Source organism: Mobula birostris, chromosome X, assembly GCF_030028105.1.
Source record: "Mobula birostris isolate sMobBir1 chromosome X, sMobBir1.hap1, whole genome shotgun sequence".
NCBI lineage: Eukaryota > Metazoa > Chordata > Chondrichthyes > Myliobatiformes > Myliobatidae > Mobula > Mobula birostris.
In genome coordinates, this window is record NC_092402.1 from 16,461,475 (window position 1) to 16,484,527 (window position 23,053).

The 23,053-nt window shown below is 44.7% G+C and overlaps 1 pseudogene; it reads left to right on the top strand.

Moving 5' to 3' along the window:
- Positions 1-20,749: 20,749 nt before the first annotated feature.
- Positions 20,750-22,560, top strand: LOC140191491 (AP-1 complex subunit beta-1-like; annotated as a pseudogene).
- The last annotated feature ends 493 nt before the right edge of the window (positions 22,561-23,053 follow it).

Below are 23,053 nucleotides of genomic sequence, written 5' to 3' on the forward strand. Positions count from 1 at the left end.
ATACTGCTCTTCTCATCAACACAGTAATATTGCTAACGTAAGCACCCCTAGTCTAAATGTTTGTTTTTTTTTGTTTTCTTTTGGAAAATAGAGAATTAACACAGGTAAAGGGAAAGATTTGGGAAAGGGATAAAAAAATGAAAAAATTAAGTAAATAAGTACATAGGGATTGGATAATTATGTCTGCGGGCAGAAGCAAGCATGAACAAATTAGGATATAAACACCTACAATGGTTGCTACATAGGCTTATATACAACATTTTGGACCAGTGAAAATGGTCCAGAAGGGTTATATGGAAACTATTATTACAATTTTTCTTAACAACTAATTCCATTACTTAGCCTAATAGGTTAGATTTACCACAGTACATTATTATCTATTTAAATGTTTATTTTCCTTTTATATCATCTCAATGTGTACTTAAGAATGTATAAATAATTGTAGTTTTATACATATAAAAAAATGGAAAAGGTTATATGTGTGAAAAAAGTACATGATATTTGTGAATTCCTTATCCAAATAAAAATAAAATTAAAAAAAGACGAAACATCCTTATTACTGATGATCAGGGCTAAGTCCCACCATATATGGTTTTAAAAAGGCCTTATGTGAATTATTTGATAAACAACAAATTAAATCAACTGGGAAAGGTGCACCTTTGGATATGTCAGGGCTGCAGCTTTTATTTGACACCGGAGAAGAAACCGACAATGAGGATGTAATAGTTCCTTCAGCCCCTGCAGAAATCCCACTTCCTACCCCACCCGGTTTACCAAATCCTTCAGGTCAGGTCTCGAAACCACCCCCCTATTCTCCTATCCCCACATCAACTCCCGTGACGGCCCCCGTCCCGGCATCCTCCAGACATCCCGGGATTATTACTAATGGCGGATCAGGTACCCCACAATTTTCAGACTATGTTGTTACCCAAACTCGCTGGCGGACCACACAGCACTCCCAGATTCCACTCCCAAAGCCCCGGCCGAAGCGCAACGCGGTGGCTCGCCCAGCTGATGGACTGTTGGGCGATGGTCCCACCCTGGACCCCCAGGACCCTGATGATCCAGACCCCAACTCTAATTTTGATCATGATTCCGGGAATGACTGGCCTCCGTTGACCCGACAATTCCCACTTAGGACTGTGCAACAGCGGTTTTGGCACAAACACACGGAGACCAACGCCGTCCGGTTGCCTACTATTCTGTAGCCTTGGACCCAGTGGCCCAGGGCTTTCCCCCGTGTACTAAAGCATTACCCGCCGTCTACAGCATGGTCACGGCAGCTGCTAATATCACCCTTCAGCAGCCAGTAACAGTTTATACCTCCCACATGATGATGGCGCTGCTCACTACCCACAGTACCCAACAGTTTACCCAGGCCCGCCTTAATCGATACGAGATTGCCCTCCTTCAGAACCCTCTCCTTACTTTTGAATATTGCTCTGCTATCAATCCAGCGTCCTTTTTACAGGAGCCACCGACACCCCTAACCAACCCCCCTAACTCTTGCATAGAACTTAACTACTTTCTTACCTCCCCCCGACCTGACCTTTCTGACCATGCACTACCCAACCCTGACCTCTTTTCGTGGATGGATCCTCTTCAATCTCCCCTGCAGGCGACCGGGTGGCTGGCTACGCTGAGATATCCCCCTCCCAGACCTTAGAAGCAGCAGCCCTTAAACCTCCCGTTTCGGCCCAGAAGGTGGAATTGTTCGCCCTTACTAGGGCTTGCATTTTAGCCTCGGGAGTCAGTGCAAATATATGTACGGACTCCCGCTATGCCTTTGGCGTCGCCCATGACTTCGGGTCCCTCTGGGCGCAGCGCGGATTCCAGACCTCGACGGGCAAACCTATTGCCAATTCTGATTATATCTCCAATTTAGTTAAAGCCATACTGTTGCCTTCCAAATTGGCAATTATCAAATGCGCTGCCCATTTAACAGACGCCTCCTCGGTGACCCAGGGTAACTCCCGCGCCGACGCGGCAGTGAAACAGGCGTCCCTACTTGGCCCCTAGGAAGTAAGCACAGAACAGCGTGCATTGCTATCACGCAGGCCCCCTAATGGTCCTGAAAAATCCACCATTTTTTGCAGTCCCAGGGGGACGCCCCTGAGGCTGAGATTGACCTGTGGTGCGACCACAATTGCGTTCAAGACTCTGTAACGCGTCTCTGGCAGACACTAGCGGGACAAATATGTGCCCCAGATGCATGGTTACCCCTTCTTGTCGATAAACTGCACACTGATACACATCTGGGCAAGGAGGGAATGTGTGCGATATTGCTAAGAACCTGATGGAGCCCTAACATGCAGGAGGCAGCAAAGGATAGAGCCAGGCGATGCCTAATCTGCCAGAAGGTAAACCCTGGAAAATCTTTCAAATGCGAAAGAGGCCGGACTCCACTTCCAGGAGGGCCTTTTGAAGTGTTACAAATGGACTTTATTGAGCTGCCTCCAGTACACTGTTACAAATATTGCTTGGTGATAGTAGATGTGTTTAGCAGATGGATAGAGGCTTTTCCGACCACCAATAACAAAGCAAGTACGCTGGTTAAGATACTGGTAAAGGACATCATCCCACGATTTGGAATCCCCTGTCACTTGTCTTCAGACAATGGGCCGCACTTCATTGGAAAGATCAATAAGGAACTCTGTGAATTACTAAAGATAGACCAGCAGTTCCATTGCTCCCACTACCCTGTAGCGGCAGGACTGGTGGAAAGGGTTAATGGGATACTAAAGGGCAAATTGACTAAACTAACCCTAGAGACCGGACAGAACTGATTGAAAGTGCTTCCGCTGGCATTATATCATATGTGGATCACTCCCCAGATTGGGAGAGGACTAACCGCAGCAGAGAGAGTTTATGGACGACCTGGCAGGACTCCCTGGGACAGTGACAGACCTCCCCCTCCCGTAGTGGATTTACAAGTAATGGGACAAAAATTACAGGACTATTGTAGGCAATTAACTCTCTCTTTGAAGTTCCTCCATACTCAGGTTGTGGAAGCCTATAAGGAAGGAGCAAACGACAGCGACTGGCCTAACCCCGAACCTGGCGACTGGGTGCGGATCCGAGACTGGGAAAGACCAAAGTTGGGACCACGGTGGAAGGGACCGCACCAGGTCCTCCTGAAGACCCCTTCAGTGGTCAAGGTGGAAGGACAAGAGCGTTGGATCCATCTGAGGGACTGCAAATGCTGGGATCCAGAATTACCAGGAACTATGAAGGACTAAAAGAGTACTGATAATTGTACTAAGATTGTCCCCGGTGTATGATTGAACTTTGTCTTTTTGGAGTGCCACAGCCCTAAAACCGTGCCCAGGGGGATGGAAGGTAGGATAACTTTGATTGTTTGTATCCTTTTAGGGATAGTAGGAACTATGGGTAGGGTCAGGGGACGAGTACATACCTGCGATATAGAGCGGGAAAATAGGGTATATCATCTCTGTAGTCAGGATATTCTGATGTCTGAGGGTGACGGGGATGATGAATTAAGGGAATGGAACATTACCAAGATCAACTACTGTACCGGAAGGCTTGAGCAACCAGACTGCTGGCTGGTCCTGGACGGAAGGAACTCTTGGGTCCTCCCTTGTCGGTACCGAAACTGAAGGTTTGATTTTGAATGCAGGAGGAATCGAATGCAGAACCAACTAGAAAACAAGTCCTATAAAGGAAGGTGTTCCCGGGGAGTCCTAAAAAGGACCTCAACATCCTTAGTGGGCTCAAAGAGGGACACCTTGAGAAAAAAAGGGAATTGGGGTTTCACCGAAAGCTCCACGCTTGGAAGGCCCCCCCCCCCCGGGATATATCAGTGAAAATTACTTTCAAAAGGTACATAAACGATTATTTGGAACCATTATCGTCTGTTATCCTCCCCCCTACGAGTGTCTCCTCCCTATTCGCTACCTTCCCGCACTGGGACTACACCTACCAACCTTTCCGGTGCGCCCCCCCACAACAGTACCCTGCCTAAGGAAGGGAGGGTGAAACTTACCTATGACCCCACCAAGGCCCCTGTGGCAGACTACTTCCTCCGGCTAACATTACATGGACAAGTAGTGACCACCATTACAGTATGGAATGATTAGAGGGAGACCTCTGGTGGAAGGGCAACCCCGAACCCCCGCAGGGAGGCCCAGGCTATGAGAACTGTTACACCGGGACAGAATGGGGATGCTCCGACATTTTTGCCTGCACACCCCTCGCCTGCCTATATGATGTCTGCGAAAGAAGTCAATGTCGCCCCTCGAACAAAGGGCAGAGCATCACCTGTACCTGTAGTAAGTCGAATTGTGTGCCCCCGTCCCGGGGAGAACACCTTCTATGCGGAGAAGGAAACCGCAAACACCTCCGAGTCTACAACCACCTGTTCCCCCGTCCAGACTACATCGAGGGGACCAAACGGGCCTCCTGTCCTCCCGGTAAAAGCCCAAGTGCCTGGAAGGACCATGGGTATCTGATGACAGCCAAGGGACGTACTGAAACCATGTTCACTTCTCAGCGGTATTTCTTCTTCTACAATGGCACGGCCACCAATTTCCTGGAATACCCCTATCCTTCGTCAGTGGCCTATGGCACCTTCTTCCCCACTGTGGTTCCCTGCCCAGGGGCCTGGGGGCCCCTGGCACCGCCACCTGCAAGACTTAAGAGAGAGGTTTCCTAAGAGTTCTGCGCGGACTACTGGAAACTGACTACCCTCACCCCGGGACAAGTGGCTGGGTATGGAGCGGCCGGCTTTTTCTCCCTAAGGGCTTCTGGAGCAGTCATGGCAGCCCACAATAGGAACTACTTAGCTTGCGGCCTCACAGGTCTTGGAAACGCTACCCGGGGGGCATTAAAGCTCATAACAGACAACCTTAGCCAACTACGCCTCTGCTCCATGCAGAACCGTTATGCCTTTGATTATCTCCTTGCGAGGGAAGGTGGGGTATGTGTTATCGTAAAAGACCAATGCATAATGGGCCTGGACGATGCCACTGCAAACATAACACGCTATGTGAACCAAATAGATGAACAATTAGGATCAATTAAGGAAGGAATAGGCTGGGGAGGATGGGGAAACTGGGGATTAGGAGTATGGAAGGACTGGTTGATTAATGGTGCCATCTATGCACTAACCACTATCATAGGAATCTTTGTCTGTATTGCCGTAGTAAAGTGTGTTCTGAACCGAATGATGGCCTCCCTAGGGGACTTAATGCCTGCAAAACCAATGATGGTAGTGAACCCTATAGAAGCCGGTGAGCTGCTTGAACTGATACCTGAGGATTTCCATGATATTGGTGATCATCATTGAGATGATAAAAGGAGGGAATGTGTAAGTTAAAAGGGGGTTAGAGTACGGGATAGGAAGGGTTAAATGGTGTATGTGACCTGGAAAATATAGCAGGGGCGGGAACTAGACAACAGAACCGGGCACGGTTAGGATGTTGCAACTGCATGCTCATTTCTTAAAATAGAGGTGCTTACTGACCTGTACCTCTGTACGTGAAGCTATTGTGACCATGATGAAATTACTAACCACAAACCGTCATAAGCGTGGACAGGGGAAACAGGTGCTAACTGAAACCTTTTTCTCTGGATATAAATGTAACCTTGTACTCGTGCTAGGGAGAGCTGATTGCCAGACGCTGTAGAAGCGAATGGTGGTTACCTCTCCTCGGATCAAATTAAATAAAGAACTGATTGAGCAAAAACGTGGCCTCTGAGTGTTTTCTCCGACTGAATAACGAATCGGTAAAGACTATGAAGGTACAGCATATAGATGTAGTGCATATGGATTTCAGCAAGGCATTTGACAGGGTACCCCATGCAAGGCTTATTGAGAAAGTAAGGAGGCATAGGATCCAAGGGGACCTTACTTTGTGGATCCAGGATTGGCTTGCTCACAGAAGACAAAGACCAGTTGTAGACGGGTCGTATTCTGCATGGAGGTCGGTGACCAGTGGTGTTCCACAGGGATCTGTTCTGGGACCCGTACTCTTTGTGATTTTTATAAATTACCTGGATGAAGAAGTGGAGGAATGGGTCAGTAAATTTGCTGATGACACAAAGGTTGGGGGTGTTGTGGATAGTGTGGAGGGCTGTCAGAGGTTACAGGGGGATATTGATAGGATGCAAAACTGGGCTGAGAAGTGGCAGATGGAGTTCAACCCAGATAAGTGTGGGGTGGTTCATTTTGGTAGGTCAAATATGATGGCATAATATAGTATGAATGGTAAGACTCTTGGCAGTGTGGACAATCAGAGGGATCTTGGAGTCCGAGTCCATAGGACACTCAAAGCTGCTGCGCAGGCTGACTCTGTGGTTAAGAAAACACACGGTGCATTGGCCTTCATCAATCATGGGGTTGAGTTTCAGAGCCGAGAGGTAACGTTGCAGCTATATAGGAACCTGGTCAGACCCCACTTGGAGTACTGTGCTCAGTTCTGGTTGCCTCACTGCAGGAAGGACGTGGAAACCATAGAAAGGGTGCAGAGGAGATTTACAAGGATGTTGCCTGGATTGGGGTGCATGCCTTCTGAGAATAGATTGGGTGAACTTGACCTTTTTTCCTTGGAGCAACGGAAGATGAGAGGTGACCTGATAGAGGTGTACAAGATGATGAGAGGCATTGATCGTGTGGATAGTCAGAGGCTTTTTCCCTGGGCTGATATGGCAAGCACGAGAGGTTACAGTTTTAAGGTGGTTGGAAGTAGATACAGAGGAGATGTCAGGGGTAAGTTTTTTTATGCAAAGAGTGGTGAGTGTGTGGAATGGGCTGCCAGCGATGGTGGTGGAGGCGGTTACGATAGGGTGTTTTAAGAGACTCCGGGACAGGTACATGGAGCTCAGGAAAATAGAGGGCTAAGGATAACCCTTGGTAATTTCTAAGGTAAGGACATGCTCAGCACAGCTTTGTGAGCCGAAGGGCCTGTATTGTGCTGTAGGTTTTCTCTGTTCTATGTTCTTAGATGGATGAGAGGATTTCCACAAGTCTAATGATTTACAGAAGTGTGCCACTGCAAAATGCCCTTTCACCAGCCCAAATGCTGATGGGTTGACACACACACTAACCTTCCAAGGCATGAAAATGTAACGGTCTTTGCCCCACTGACCTCCCGTTGCCCAGGGTGAATAGCCGTCAACCCCGCCAAACAGTGCAATTGCTTTGGTGCGGATAAGGTGTGAGTTGCCCAATGATCAGCCATGACACAAATATGAAACAATATACTAAGTGTGAGTAAAGAATTATACTTTATAGCAAATTTTTGGTGATGGGTCAGTAGAAACAACTGCAAGAAAAGGCGCCACATAAGTAACTTATCAGTCTTGTGCACATAATATTTTAATACGTTGGAGCTCACGCCTCCGATTCCATCCACAACGTCCTTCCGAGACTCCGGCCACCCTCCGAACCCCCGAGGTCCGGTGTCCGCTGTCCTGGAACCGCCGTCCGTTCCTCACACGTCCGTCCTCTCTGCTCGCCTCCCGAAAAAGCCCGCGCTCCTCAACTCAGCACACATATACAAGATAACAGAACATGACTTCCATTGGCTAACGAATGAATACAATTTCCATTATCACACTGTATAACCCAAACATTGCAGTTACAGAGAACCCCTTGCTCAGCAGTTAACATTACGAGAAGCCATTTTAATATAACACTTCAGAGAAGCCATTTTGGTAATAAGCGATCAACAGTTAACACTCCATATAGTATACTGAGAGCCCTACAAAAATATGTTGACACCTACAGGAACACACAAGGTCAAACCGGCTAAAGTGAAAGTAACATCTGCCGGACGATGCTGAGGATGTTCTACGAGTCTGTGGTGGCCAGTGCTATCTTGTTTGCTGTTGTGTGCTGGGGCAGCAGGCTGAGGGTAGCAGACACCAACAGAATCAACAGACTCATTCATAAGGCCAGTGATGTTGTGGGGATGGAACTGGACTCTCTCACGGTGGTGTCTGAAAAGAGGATGCTGTCCAAGTTGCATGTCAGCTTGGACAATGTCTCCCATCCACTACATAATGTACTGGTTGGGCACAGGAGTACATTCAGCCAGAGACTCATTCCACCGAGATGCAACACAGAGTGTCATAGGAAGCCATTCCTGCCTGTGGTCATCAAAGTTTACAACTCCTCCCTTGGAGGGTCAGACACCCTGAGCCAATAGGCTGGTCCTGGACTTACTTCCTGGCACAATTTACATATTACTATTTAACTATTTATGGTTTTATTACTATTTATTATTTATGGTGCAACTGTAACGAAAACCAGTTCCCCCGGGATCAATAAAGTATGACTATGACTATGAAAGAAAAAGAGAAATGGTATCATGTAAAGTCTACTAAAAGTGTACCAGTTCTGAAGCCTGGAAATCAAACTCGAATCCCAGTTCACAATTCTGGAACTTGGTCCATGTCAGGATACGTGCAAGAGGAAGTCACTCCAAATTCTTACCAGGATGAGAGGTGACCTGATAGAGGTGTACAAGATGACGAGAGACATTGATCATATGGCTAGTCAGAGACTTTTTCCCAGGGATGAAATGGCTATCACGAGAGGGCACAGTTTTAAGGTGCTTGGAAGTAGGTACAGAGGAGATGCCAGGGGGAAGTTCTTTATGCAGAGATTGGTGAGTGCATGGAATCGGCTGCCGGCGATGGTGGTGGAGGTGGATACAATAGAGTCCTTGAAGAGACTCCCGAATAGGTACCTGGAGCTCAGAAAAACAGAGGGCTATGGGTTACCGACAGGGGGGTGGTGGTGTTCAAGTTCAACAGTGCGCGACAGAGAATGAGGAAAGGTGCAGCTGACTCATATCGTCAAATCATATCGTTTCCTCGCGGCCCAGTGGTTGGGGACCACTGTTTTACAGGACTGGTAAGTGGTGGAATGCACTGCCAGGGGTGGTGGTCAGCTAGATTTTCAGCAGTATCCAAAGTGATATACCTGTTATTGAGGGGAACAGCCACGGGTATTCTCTGTTCTGTCTGTCTTCTTGATCCATCTCCTGGCATTAAGCCAGGTACCTGCCTCCTGCAACTTAAGGGTGACTGCCTCTCTGAAGCTCTCATCTATCATCTCCTCATTCTCCCATATCAACCGAAGGTCATCCAGTTGCAGCTCCAGTTCCCCAACACGGTCTCTAAGGAGGTGCAGCTGGATGAACTTTACACTGATGCAATTATAAAGTGCACTGGAGGTCTCACAGAACTCCCAAATCTGGCATGAAGAACACACCACTGACCCTGGATCCATTCTCACTACTCTGGCCAGGCCTAACAGACAAGGAATGAAAGCAACTCACCAGAAACTCACCTTAGCCTCCACCTCTTCTTGCCAAAGCCTCTAGCTCCCCACTCTAACCCTATCCACACATATGATGACCACTCAGCTGAAACTTCACTTCTTTTGAAAGACCTTTGTGAAGTACCTGATAAACTACAATATTTGAAGACCACTGAAAAGTTCCTTCTTCTACTTCGAGTCATGTTTAATGCACTTCAATTCCCCTCCAAAATAAAAATTAAGCAATATCAAAAAGTCTATTGCTTTTCAGAAAGTCAGATCTGCACTTCTATGCATTACGGTGGCAGTATATCCGAGCCAACTTTCCACGTTAACTGTGTCTGTCCTAAAGATCTCAATTTAGCAATTGATGTTTCCTTTGCACCTCATAGGAACTGCATTGAAACAATCTATGCGGCACTGTTTGTTGACAAGTGCACTCCCTACAAATGCCTGCATCATGCACAGTAATTCTGAACGAGGAATTATCCAACCAATTACGTCCAATATGTAAACGTGGAAGTATAACTTCTTCCCTCCTTTTATAACCATCTCCTAGTTGAGCTCTCCCCATCCTCTGATTTTTATACCAATGCCATCCTTTTCCTTACCCCAACTTTGTTACCACAGTGATCAAATGGAGTTTTTAATTAGAAACATAGAAACAACACAATCCAGGCCCTTTTGCCCACAATGCTGAGCAGAACATGTACTTACTTTAGAAATTACCTTGGGTAACCCATAGCCCTCTGTTTTTCTGAGCTCCATGTACCTGTCCAGGAGTCTCTTCAAAGACCCTATCGTATCCGCCTCCACCACCATCGCCGGCAGCCCATTCCACGCACACACCAATCTCTGAGTAAAGAACTTCCCCCTGGCATATCCTCTGCACCTACTTCAAAGCACCTTAAAACTGTGCCCTATCGTGACAGCCATTTCAGCCCTAGGAGAAAGCCTCTGACTATCCACGTGATCAATGTCTCTTGTACACCTCTATCAGGTCACCTCTCATCCTCCATCACTCCAAGGAGAAAAGGCCAAGTTCACTCAACCTATTCTCATAAGGCATGCTCCCCAATCCAGGCAGCATCCTTGCAAATCTCCTCTGCACCCTTTCTATAGTTTCCACATCCTTCCTGTAGTGAGGTGACCAGAACTGAGCACAGTACTCCAAGTGGGGTCTGACCAGTGTCCTGTACAGCTGTAACATTACCTGTCGGCTTCAAAACTCAGTCCCACGGTTGATGAAGGCCAATGCACCGTATGCCTTCTTAACCACAGATTCAACCTGCCCAGCAGCTTTGAGTGTCCCATGGAGTCGGACCCCAAGATCCCTCTGATCCTCCACACTGCCAAGTGTCTCACCATTCATTCTATATTCTGCCATCATACTTGGCTTACCAAAATGAACCACATCACACTTGTCTGGGTTAAACTCCATTTGCCACTTTTCAGCCAAGTTTTGCATTCTACCGATGTCCCGCTGTAACCTCTGACAGCTCTCCACACTATCCACAACACCACCAACTTTGTATCCTTCACTAACCCATCCCTCTATTTCCTCATCCAAGTCATTTATCAAAATCACAAAGAGAAGGGATCCCAGGACAGATCCCTGAGGCACACCACTGGTCACCAACCTCCATGCAGAATATAACTCGTCTACAACCACTCTTTGCCTTCTGTGAGCATGCCAATTCTGGATCCACAAAGCAAGGTCCCCTTGGATCCCATGCCTCCTTACTTTCTCAATGAGCTTCGCATGGGGTACCTTATCAAATGCCTTGTTGAAATCCATATACACTACACCTACTACTCTACCTTCATCAACACGTTTGGTCACATGCTTAGAAAATTTAATCAGGCTCGTAAGGCACAACGTGCCTTTAACAAAGACATGCTGACTATTCCTGATCATATTATGCCTCACCAAATGTTCATAAATCTTGCCTCTCGGGATCTTTTCCATCAACTTACCAACCACTGAAGTAAGACTCACTAGTGTAAGACTCTTGGGCCATCTCTATTCCCTTTCTTGAATAGGGGAACAACATCTGCAACCTTCCAATCCCCCGGAATCTCCCCCATCCCCATCGATAATGTAAAGATCATTGCTTCAGGCTCAGCAATCTCCTCCCTCGCCTTCCACAGTAGCCTGGGGTACATCTCGTCCGATTCCAGAGACTTATCCAACTTGATGCTTTCCAAAAGCTCCAGCATGATGAAGGTTAAGGGTGTTGGGAAAGTAAGAAATGATTCTCTGATTCTGGTAAATAGCGGGTTAAAATTAGGTGCCAGTTTGTGTATGCTCTGTTCTGTGAAAAGTTGGAGAGACTGTCCTTGACTGAAAAAAAACCTCCTTCAGTGTTTTTGTTTTAACAACTCACAGCTGTCCCTTTGAGAACGATCTGTGGGCTGTATTCACACATGCTGCATACATCATGTCTTATGAGTTCACATATTGATCTATGTTGCCACCTTTTGTCCATTCAAGTTTTACTGATAAGGCAAGAATTTGTCTGTAATTAAAACCCGTGATTTAGTGTACTCTCTTATCTAATTAATTAAGTTTGCTCTAACTGACTTGGCGGGAATATCATGGTAACTAAGTGTTCTTTGTCTGTTAGTTCTATAAATTGTAGCATTCCAGCTTGTTAAATCAGAAGCTCGTTTGAGCTGCCAGAGAGACAGGTAGAAACTCTGTCTCTTTGATGTTCGGCTTTGAGTTTTCTCGCCGGCTGAGCTCGAATAATAAACTAGTGAAAGGTTAAAGTAAAGACTTGTGTGTGGTGTGATTATTTGGTCCGGCAAAAGTTAAGTTTACATTTGGTGCTGTGACTCGGATCCCAACATAGGGAAAGTCCCTACGGGCTGAATAAGTGACGGGGGATTCCGGGTGAGTGTAAACGGGTGGTAGGGCGCCCCGAAGTGTTTTACCTCTGACCGTCCCTTCCACTCATTCGAAAAACTCCTGCCCCTCGCCCCGAGGAACCTGTACCTTGACAGGATCCAGCGAACCACCCGGACCAGGAGAATAAGGTAAGCAGTTGTTTTTTAAGTGTTAAGGTCTGAGGTGCTGTAGAATTGGGCAACAGGTCTCTGACCTGGTCAATTGAACTGTATAATTGAGTCGACTTAACTAATTGGGTAATGGGCAGGGAAAGGGCCCAGTCTATTTGTATAATTGGGCAACAGGTCCTTGGCCTGGTTGATTGAGTCAACTTAATTAATTGGGCAATGGGTCTCTGGCCTGGTCGATTAAGCTGTATAATCAGCACAGGATGGGGCAGACTTTGGATACAGCAGGCAAGGGAACTCCCTTGCAGTCTGTGTGTGAACAAAAGCCAGATGAGGAAAAGGATCTCTGGATGTTAAGTGCAGCACTGACTAAGAAACTAGGAAAGGCCGTGTGGCCATTAGGGGGAACTTAGGACATAACCTCTTGTGAACAAGCAGTAAATTTAATTTGAAAAAGAATTGTGGTAAAAAGTGGAAATTATTGATTTAAGAATGAAAAGATAAAGCTGATACCAAATGGAATAGTACTTTACTGGCCAGCTGGAGGAACAATGCCTGTGATAAAAGGATGTAGCGGTACGTATATCAAAAGGAAATCCCAAGAGTCGGGAAAATTAAAGGCGGAGTGCGAATGGGTAGAAGGGAGAAGAAAGAGAGAACGAGAAACAAAGAAAACAGGCAAAGGCAGAGCAGATATGGACAGACAGGAAGGTTTAAGATCAGCAGTGTGGCGCGTGAGATCTAGGGCTAATATGGGATCCCGAACGCATGTCTGGCATACCGACCCTATTTGAGGACAGTGACCGCGATGAGGATTGGGCACCCACCGTATCCACCTTACCAGGGGCCAAGTGCACCCAGTGCTCCCAAACCCTAATTCTCCCAGTACTTAGATACAGTGGCCGCTCGGGTAAAACTGCGGCGGCAGGGAAGGGGAGGCTCTTTGTACCCTGAGATCCAGGAAGGGAATACAGAGGATTATTCTGAGACAGGGAGGGAAGAATCCAATAAAAACCCCAGAGTTAACGGCTCCACAAAGACAATTGCCCACCCGAATGCTGTCCAGTCCACGAGCAGCCGAGGAGCGACAGCTCTCAGTAATTCCTGTGTATGCATCCTGGAAGCCTCAAGAACTGATAATGATCATAAATTAGGCTCCAGACGGAAAAGAACAACCAGCACAGTTTGCTCAATATGTCCGCAGTATAATGCGTGTATAATGTGTATAATGTGACCCCACAAGATTTATTCGGTCTCCGCAGCATGATTCTTTCAGCTGATGAGGGGCGGAAATGAAGGCAGAATTAAGATATGAAACCTATCAGGAGTTACAGGTGGGAATCCACAATGAGAATGGACAGACAGACCAGATTTATTCAAGCCTAGGAGAGGGCTCTCCAACAACCTGTAAATATCACTGAAGTACTTATACATATATGATTACTTGAATGCAAACCTAAGCCCGAGAAATCGGGAGCGATTTGTGGCCTGCTACGTCACTTTCGCAGGAGACCAAGCCTTTAAATAGTGGGAATCCGTCCCCCCCCCAGTTTAATGCCTTGTTGCTTCAATGCTTACCAATTAAGTTAGCCAACATGATTAAAACTATTAATACGGATTGGCCTGGCAATGACCGAAGTCGAATGTGACGAGCTTTGACATATAACTGGGACCCGGCTTTCGAATCCCGATCAACCCAGAGGGGAACTAATATTAAATGTGAATATGTTCAGCGGGAAGAAGAACGCCAGCGGGCTATATCTGGAGATCAGAAATGGGAACCGAAGCATGGGTTGGAATATGGCTGGTGTGGCGGCTGGCTGGTTTTTGGTGTGGACTGGCAGTTGGGGCTGTTGATTGAGTGGGTGGGGACTTTGGCGTGGAGGAGCCTAGTAGTTTGGAAAGGGTTAGTTTGTAGCCTATGGCTGCAAAAGGGAGGGGGGGGGGTTGAGATTGCAGGGGGAGGGCGGGAGACTGTGGAATACTCCAGAAGTAAGGGTAGCCAAAAAAGGGGTGCATCAAGTGAAAGACCTGAAGTAATGGGGGACAACAAATTGAGGAAAATGGGTGAATTGGAGGAATTTATAGTTCTGTATAAAATTAAAGGTCAGAAGGAAGGAAAAGAAGGATTTAGAGCCCTTAATCCTTTCGAAGTGGCAGCAGCATCAGAGAACCAAATAGGTAAAGGATTCCAGGCCAAGATTTTGTCGAATGGATTGCTGAAAATTTGTTGCAAAGATATTGACCAATATAACAGTGCTAAAATGGTGGGAAAATTGGTTGTGAAAGTGAAGTGTAACACTCAGAAAGAAAAGAAGGGAGTTAAGGGGGTAGTGTATGGTATTTGGTCTGGCATGACTGAAAAGGAAATTTTGGACAATATTAAAGGTGGTCGAGTGATTGAAGCCAAACGATTAAAATCCAGAGAAGGTGGTAATTGGCATTCCCCTGTTCTTCTGGTTTTTGCAGGTGATGTTCTTCCAACTGGAGTCTATCTTGGGTGCATGTCTTATCAAGTTAGAGAATACATTAGGCCTCCCTTGTGCTGTTATAATTGCCAGAGATTTGGACATGTTGCTGGTTCATGTCGAGGTAAAAGAAGATGCATGAAATGTGGAGAGGATCATGATATTAAAGCATGTAAGGCAGTGGTGCCTAAATGCAGTAACTGTGGAGGGGACCATATAGCGGTGTTCAGAGGATGTGACTATATTAGTAAGGCAAAGCAGACTCAGGATGTTAGTATCCAACAAAAAATATCATATGCTGAAGCAGTAAAGAAAGTTGACAGAGAGCAAAGGATAAGTAAAGAAAAGATTGGAATGATGGGGAGTCAGTTCTTTCTGAGTTCTCCAACTATGGTTCCTTCAGGCATGTTGTTGATGACTAAAGAGTCTTTTTTGGCGTTTGTTGTTGATGTACTGGTCGGGGCTAAAACTACAGCCAAGAGGTCAGATATGATAAAGGTAGTTGTTGGAACTGCAGAGAGATTCCTTGATACAAAACAGATTTCCCCGGAAAAATTACATGAGTATATGACAGACAAACAATCACTAAATACTTCCCAGTTGTCGGGATCAGAGAGTACGGAGGAGCTTTATGTGGATGAAGAGGCCAATAATTAGTATTTTGATGTTTTTAATATTACAATGGAATACAAGAAGTTTAGCTGCAAATGGTCAAGAATTAAAAAGATTTGTTAGAACTTTTAAAGACAAGCCTGATTTGATGTGTATGCAGGAGACATGGTTAAAGCCTCATTTAGATTTAGATTTGGATATGACACCTTGAGAACTGACAGAACAGGTAAATCTGGCGGAGGGTGTGCAACTTTCATAAAAACAGGACTCCAGTTTAGAAGACTTGATATTAAATCTAACCTTGAAATTGTGGCTGTGGAGGTTTGGAGCTCTCATGGTCAAATAACTTTGATTAACTTCTATAATCCAGGTAATATGATGTTATCAGATTTGGATGAAATTATGAATAAAGTAAGATCCCCAGTAATCTGGGTTGGAGATTTCAATGCCCATAATCCTGTATGGGGAAGTGAAAATAAAGGTAGTAATGGAGCGGTAATAGAGGAGTTTCTAGATAAATATAACATGGTACTGCTAAATGACGGAAGGCCTACAAGATTTAATATTGTAAAGAATACTTAAAGTCACTTAGACTTATCTATCACTTCCTCAAACTTAGCTAGGGTTGGAGAATGGGACGTTATGGACAGTGTGACGCCAAGCAAAGCTAACGGACGATTGATGCTCATGAGAGAGATAAGAAAGACAATGGAGAAACATTCAAAATGCTAATAAGAGAGAAGAGAGGGATTAACGGAAAAGAAACAATTCAGAATATTGACAGACCGGTTGCTTTGAAACTGAACTGTTTGAAGTTTGATGGACAGGTGATAAAGTACCTAGTGTTAAATAATGTTATGGAATATAAAAAGGAAAGAGCAGTAGCAAGGAGAATAATTAGAAATGCAAAGAGGGATAGTTGGAGAAGATTTTGTGGAACCCTGGGCCCTGAGACACCTATAAAGCAGCTATGGACGATCATTCACAGAATGTCAGGGATATATAGGAAACCATCTATCCCAGCTTTGCTGGATGGAGATATTGAAGCTGTAACCAATAAGGAAAAGGCTGATATGTTTGTAGAGGTGTTCCAAGCGTTACACAGTTCTGGAGAGTTAGGTGATTTGAGAAAGGAAATTATGTTAAAGGAAAGTTGGAAATTGGACAGGAGTTTGGATGATAATAGCTCCATAAATTTGTTTATCTCCCTTTAGGGATTGCAGGAAGCTGTCCAATCAGGTTCAAACACTTCTGGTAGGGATGGACTGTGTTATGAATTGCTTAAGCATTTAGATGACTCTGTATTGATAGAAATTCTAGCATTGTTTAATTCAGTGTGGAAAGAAGGAAAATTACCAGTAGAATGGAAGCATGCAGTGGTAGTTCCAGTTTTAAAGCCAGGTAAGGATGCGTCTAGTCCTAGTTCGTATCGGCCTATAGTTTTAACGTCAGTGCTTTGTAAAACTATGGAACGAATGGTGACCAACAGACTTGTTTATTTTGTGGAAAGTAAGGGACGTTTTGCTGCCTATCAAAATGGTTTTAGAACTGGAAGATCAACAATGGAATCTGTTGCCCTTTTAGATCATGATATTGAAAAAGCGTTTCAAAATAGAGAAGTAATGGTAAGTGTATTTCTAGATATTGAAAGAGCGTATGACTCACTATGGAAGGATGGCTTATTAATTAAACTCTATGATGCGGGAATTAGAGGGAGAATGTTTAATTGGATCAAAGATTTCCTTAAGGAAAGGACAATTCAAGTAAGAATAGGTGGAACGAGCTCCAAGTCAGTTAAAATAGATAATGGTACCCCTCAAGGAAGTGTCATTAGTCTAGTTCTTTTTAATGTCATGATAAATGATGTCTTTGATCAGGTAGGGACAGGATTTGGCAAATCATTGTTTGCAGATGATGGTGCAATCTGGAAAAGAGGAAGAAACATCAAGTATATATTAAGGCAGGTACAAAAGGCTTTAAGGTCAGTTGAAAACTGGGCTAATAAATGGGGTTTCAGGATCTCTGCTTCTAAGTCCAAATACATGATTTTTGGCTTTAGAAGAAAAATTCCTGATTGTGAATTGTGTCTCTATGATTCTCCACTAGAAAGAGTCAAGGTATTCAAGTTTTTAGGTGTCTGGTTTGATGAAAGACTTACTTGGAGGGTTCCTATAGATAAAACAATTGGAAAGTGTGAGAAAGTTTTAAATGTTATGAGAAGTATTGCTGGATGCGACTGGGGAGCAGGGCCGGAACTATGTATTCAATATATCTAGCTATGATTGGATCAGTTATAGATTATGGTTGTATTGCTTATGGTTCTGCTGCTACGGCAGTGCTTGGAAAACTAGACACTGTGCAGTCCAAAGCACTTAGACTCTGTTGTGCAGCCTTTAGAACAACATCGTCCCGGCATTATGTGTGGAGATGGGAGAAATGCCTCTGCATTTAAGACGAATTCAGTTGGGCCTGCAGTATTGGGTAAAACTAAATGGATTCAATCACAGCTGTCCATCAAAGTGTCTTTTGCAGGGGAAGTTGGAGCGCCAAAGTAAAATTAAAAGATACCCATTTTTAGATTTGGTTAATAACTGGGCTGTGAAACTGAAACTGACTGAGAAAGACATAGTTGGCCAAATTTGGCTCTTTCCAGAACCAAAAGCAGACCTATTCCTCCTTTTTCAGCTTAAAGGAAGCAGTGCAATTTCATCAGTGTGATCGCAAGTGAATATTTAAATAATAAATGGGGATCTTATCTGAAGATTTTTACTGATGGCTCATTGGACCCAGAGAGCAGCAGGGCAGGATTTAGGATGTATGTGTCTCAACTTGGAGTTAAGATTGGTCACTGGGTTTCAGATGGTGTTTCTGTCTTTGCAAAAGAATTATTAGCAATCCTCTGGGACTTATGGTGGATAGAAGACTCTCGACCACGTAGGGTTATCATCTGTTCGGATTCTGCTGCTGCCTTAGAGTCTATAAAAGGGAGTAAATCAAAAGCTCGTCCTGACATAGTTCTTGAGATTCTCTTAGTGTTGTTTAGAGTAGGGAAGATGGGTTGTGCAGTTAGATTTTCATGGATACCTGGGTATGCTGGGGTGGAGGGAAATGAAATTGTGGTTGGCATTGCAAAGTCTTCCTTACAGAGCAGGCAAGTAGAAATTAGAGTTCCCCTAGGCAGAGCAGAATTGAGAAGTAGGATTTAAAAAGGTACAGAGAAGAAGTGGCAGGAGGATTGGAAAAATGAATTAAGGGGCAGGCATCATTTTTCTTGTCACCCACTAGCTAAAAAGGTCTCAGACTGTTACCTTTTAAGTCGTAGAGATATGGTGAAATTTACAAGACTTAGGTTGGGGCATTGTGGGCTAAACTATTATTTAAAGATAATAGGCAAACATCCTACTGGATTAGGTGACTGTGGTAGTCCAGAGACAGTCCAGCATGATTTGCTGAGCTGTAATCGATACAAAATTGAAAGAAGCATACTGTTCAAGAGGCTATCTGGCTTAAATTTATTTTGGCTTTCTGTTAAATCTTTGTTTGGCCATCAAGAGAATCAACATCTGATTGAAGAGTCTATCATTCAGTTTATACGTGAGACGAGGTTGTATTCGAGAAATTGAGCTCCTTGAAGTTCTATAATTAGTTATACATCCTGTGGAGGGCTGTAATACGCCGAGATGCGTCTAAACAGCCGGAAATAGAAGTCGAAGAAGAAGAAGAACCGAAGCACGGAACACACGTGGAATTCCAGGGGGACCCAGTGCGGGGTTTCATTTGCAGTCACCACCAGTATGGGGTGTAATCTAGCAGAGTGAGACTTGCTCTGTCTGTTGGAAATCGAGATTCTAAGCACAGACAAGGGTATCACCCTGGGACCAGTGAACAACCCACAGCTTCATGAGTTACTGATCCCCAGTGGTGGGCACTTAATCTGGACTCCTCTTCATTTGAGCTCCCACTGCCAGCGGTTGACCCCAATGTGACCCTGTGCTATGACCCTACGGGGTGAGCCACTGAGGAAAGCCAATATTATGCACCCCTCGAAGGACAGAAGTTCCCAGTCGCAGTGTTTGGAGAGGTTGAAGGAAAAGAGGGCAGTGCATTACTGGCCGAAGTTCTGGATTCCCTTTGGTGACAGACAGGACTGGTGGTTCCCCATACCACCGTTAGGCTTTGCCCTGGGTTTAAGCCAAACAGCCTAGGGTTCCTTGCCTACGCCCTGACAAAACAAACCTACAGCACCGAGAGAGACTGGCAAGATTTGGCTGCGGGCCAACTCCGATACTGGAAGGAGTCAAAGGTGAAGACAGGACATCTGGTAAGCCACTCTTTTAATAATGACTGAACCCAAGAGGTTGTACCCCATCTCTGGGCAATTTCAGGCCATGAAGTCGGTCGCACCAACTGCACCCCCCACCACCCCTCCGTCCGGATCACCGTGAAAGAAGGACAGACTCTCCCATCCCTTCTGCAATACCCCCTCAAGCCCGAGGCAACATTTTATGAGGATGGAAGCTCTTTTGTGGATCCAGCAGACTACTCAGTTCTGATTTTGAAGAATCCACCACAGAACCAATTCTTTGTAGGAGACCTTAAAATAAAAAAAAACGCAAAGTCATAAATGAAGATGACTTTGAAGAGGGAGCACACAACTATTCGGAACAAAATAAAAAGGGCCTGAATGAGGGCTTCAGTGGAGGAGCCAAAAGTACAAGCCTAAGCTAGAATCCTCTTTGATTAACGTTTCGAATTTTAAAATGAAAAAGCCTGTGGAAAAGAAATCTCAAACAGATTAAAGTGCGGACTTTTATATTATGCCCCTTATCACCTGGCTATGGAACTTTGGGGATTCCTGACTTCCTCTGCACACCGCCCCATCCCCCCAATTAATGATGCTACCTTTGTAAACAACTTACTCACCGCTCTACAGCTACCTCGAGTACCTTGAAAGATAAGTTGGCCAAACTTACACAAGAAACTGGATTGACCTGGTTGAAGGTTTTACCCTGAGCCCTATTCCACATGAGAATCATGCCAGCAAGTAAGATGGGGTTATCATCTGCAGAAATTATCTACGGGAAGCCTTTGAGAACCCTACGGGACCCTGACCTTGTTTGCCGCTCCTCCCTGACAGCTTACCTGCAAAATTAGACATGCATACCTTGGGGGAGGAGATGGGAAAATATTTATGCAAATTAACTAAAACTTTCCTAAGCTTGCACTTACAGGTACGACGGGCCTATCGGGAAGATGAAACCCAGCCTAAAGGTGACTACCCCACAAGTGAGCCTGGAGATTTTGTCCTGATCAAGAATTGGGGTCCAGGGAAACTTGGACCTTGGTGGAGAGGTCCACACTCGCCATGACTGATTCTAAATATTTCACAACAACCAAGAAAGGAGAAATCTTCGAAGTCAAAGCAGAATTCAATAGTGACAAGCAGGAGAAAAAGAAAGAAGCAGTGAAGAAAGGGATTACGTCAATGACCGGTGGCAGAAATGTCAGTGCCCTCTTTCCTGATGTCATAAACTACATGCAGACAGACGATTTGGAGTTGAAGAAGCTGCTGTACCTCTATCTAATGAACTATGCAAAGAGCCAACCAGATATGGCAATTATGGCTGTCAACACTTTTGTTAAGGACTGTGAAGATCCCAATCCATTTATCAGGGTGCTAGCCGTGAGAATAATAGGCTGCATCCGTGAGGATAAAATTATTGAGAATTAAAAGTATGAGCCCCTGTGGAAAATGTCTGAAGGATGAAGACCGTTATGTTTGAAAAACTGCTGCTGTCTGTGAAGCCACGCTACATGACATCAATGCACAGCTGGTAGAAGATCAGGGATTGCTGGACACTCTAAAGGATCTGATATCTGACTCTATTCCAATGGTCGTTGCAAATGCTGTGGCTGCTCTGTCAGAGATCGCACAACCTCACCCAAACAGCAACTTGTTAGACCTCAATTTTCGACATCAACAAGCTTTTAATAGCCTTAAATGAATGTACTGAATGGGGCCAGATATTTATCCTTGATTGTTTGGCCAATTGTAGCCCAAAGGATGACCGAGAAGCTCAAGGCATCTGTGAGCGTGTGATGCCACGTTTATCTCACGTCAACTCAACTGTTGTCCTGTTGGCTGTAAAGGTTCTGATGAAATTCATGGAAATGCTTTCAAAGGACTTGGATTACTATGGCACTTTGTTGAAGAAACCGGCTCCCCCACTGGTAACGCTGTTGTCTGCAGAACCAGAACTCCAATATGTTGCCCTCCGGAACATCAGCCTCGTTGTACAGAAAAGTTCTGAGATTCCTAAGCATGAAATGAAGGTTTTCTTTGTAAAGATATATGTGAAACTGGAAAAACCAGATATTGTGATTCGATTGGCTTCTCAAGCCAACATTGCACAGGTTTTGGCAGAATTGAAGGAGTATGCCACTGAAGCAGATGTTGACTTTGTATGAAAAGCTGTGCGTGCAATTGGATGATGTGCAATCAAAGTTGAGCAATCAGCAGAATGCTGCGTGAGTACGCTACTTGACCTCATTCAGACAAAAGTAAACTACGTCGTCCAAGAAGCTATTGTAGTAATAAAGGACATTTTCTGTAAATAGCCAAACAAGTATGAAAGTGTTAATGCAACACTTTGTGAAAACCTGGACTCATTGGATGAACCAGAAGCAAGAGCAGCAATGATACGGATAGCTGGAGAGTATGCTGAAAGAATTGACAATGCTGATGAGCTATTAGAGAGCTTCCTGGAAGGATTCCATGATGAGAGCACACGGGTTCAACTACAACTTTTGACTGCTATTGTGAAACTATCTTAAAAATACAACAACTGAGACACAAGAGCAGATAAACCTCTAATTTCAGAAGAAACTGATCTTATTGAGCCAATGCTCCTTGATGAACTAATCTGCCATATTGGAACACTGGCCCCTGTATACTGTAAGCCACCCAGTGCACTTGTGGAGGGGCACTCTCGGAGGATACATCGAACAGACTGCAAACGTCTCACTGAAGGAACCCAGCAGAAGGACTCTCTTGGATTAAAGGAAAATATGTGGATTGATAGTGGTGTTTATGCATGTCTGAAGTCTGACTGTATTAACTTTGATTATTATCTGTATCCTATGGTGCTTGTGGCCATGTTTCATATCATGTTGTAGAAGCGACAATCTGTTCTGAAAGGTTATTGTGTAATGATAAAAAGGAGGGAATGATGAAGGTTAAGGGTGTTGGGAAAGTAAGAAATGATTCTCTGATTCTGGTAAATGGCAGGTTAAAATTAGGTGCCAGCTTGTATATGCTCTGTTCTATGAAAAGTTGGAGAGACTGTCCTTGACTGGAAAAAAAAACGGCCTTCAGTGTTTTTGTTTTAATGACTCACAGCTGTCCCTTTGAGAATGATCTGTGGGCTGTATTCACACATGCTGCATACATCATGTCTTATGAGTTCACATATTGATCTATGCTCCCACCTTTTGTCTATTCAAGTTTTACTGATAAGGCAAGAATATGTCTCTAATTAAAACCCGTGATTTAGTGTACTCTCTTATCTAATTAAGTTTGCTTTAACTGACTTGGTGGGAATATCATGGTAACTAAGTGTTCTTTGTCTGTTAGTCCTATAAATTGTAGCATTCCAGCTTGTTAATCAGA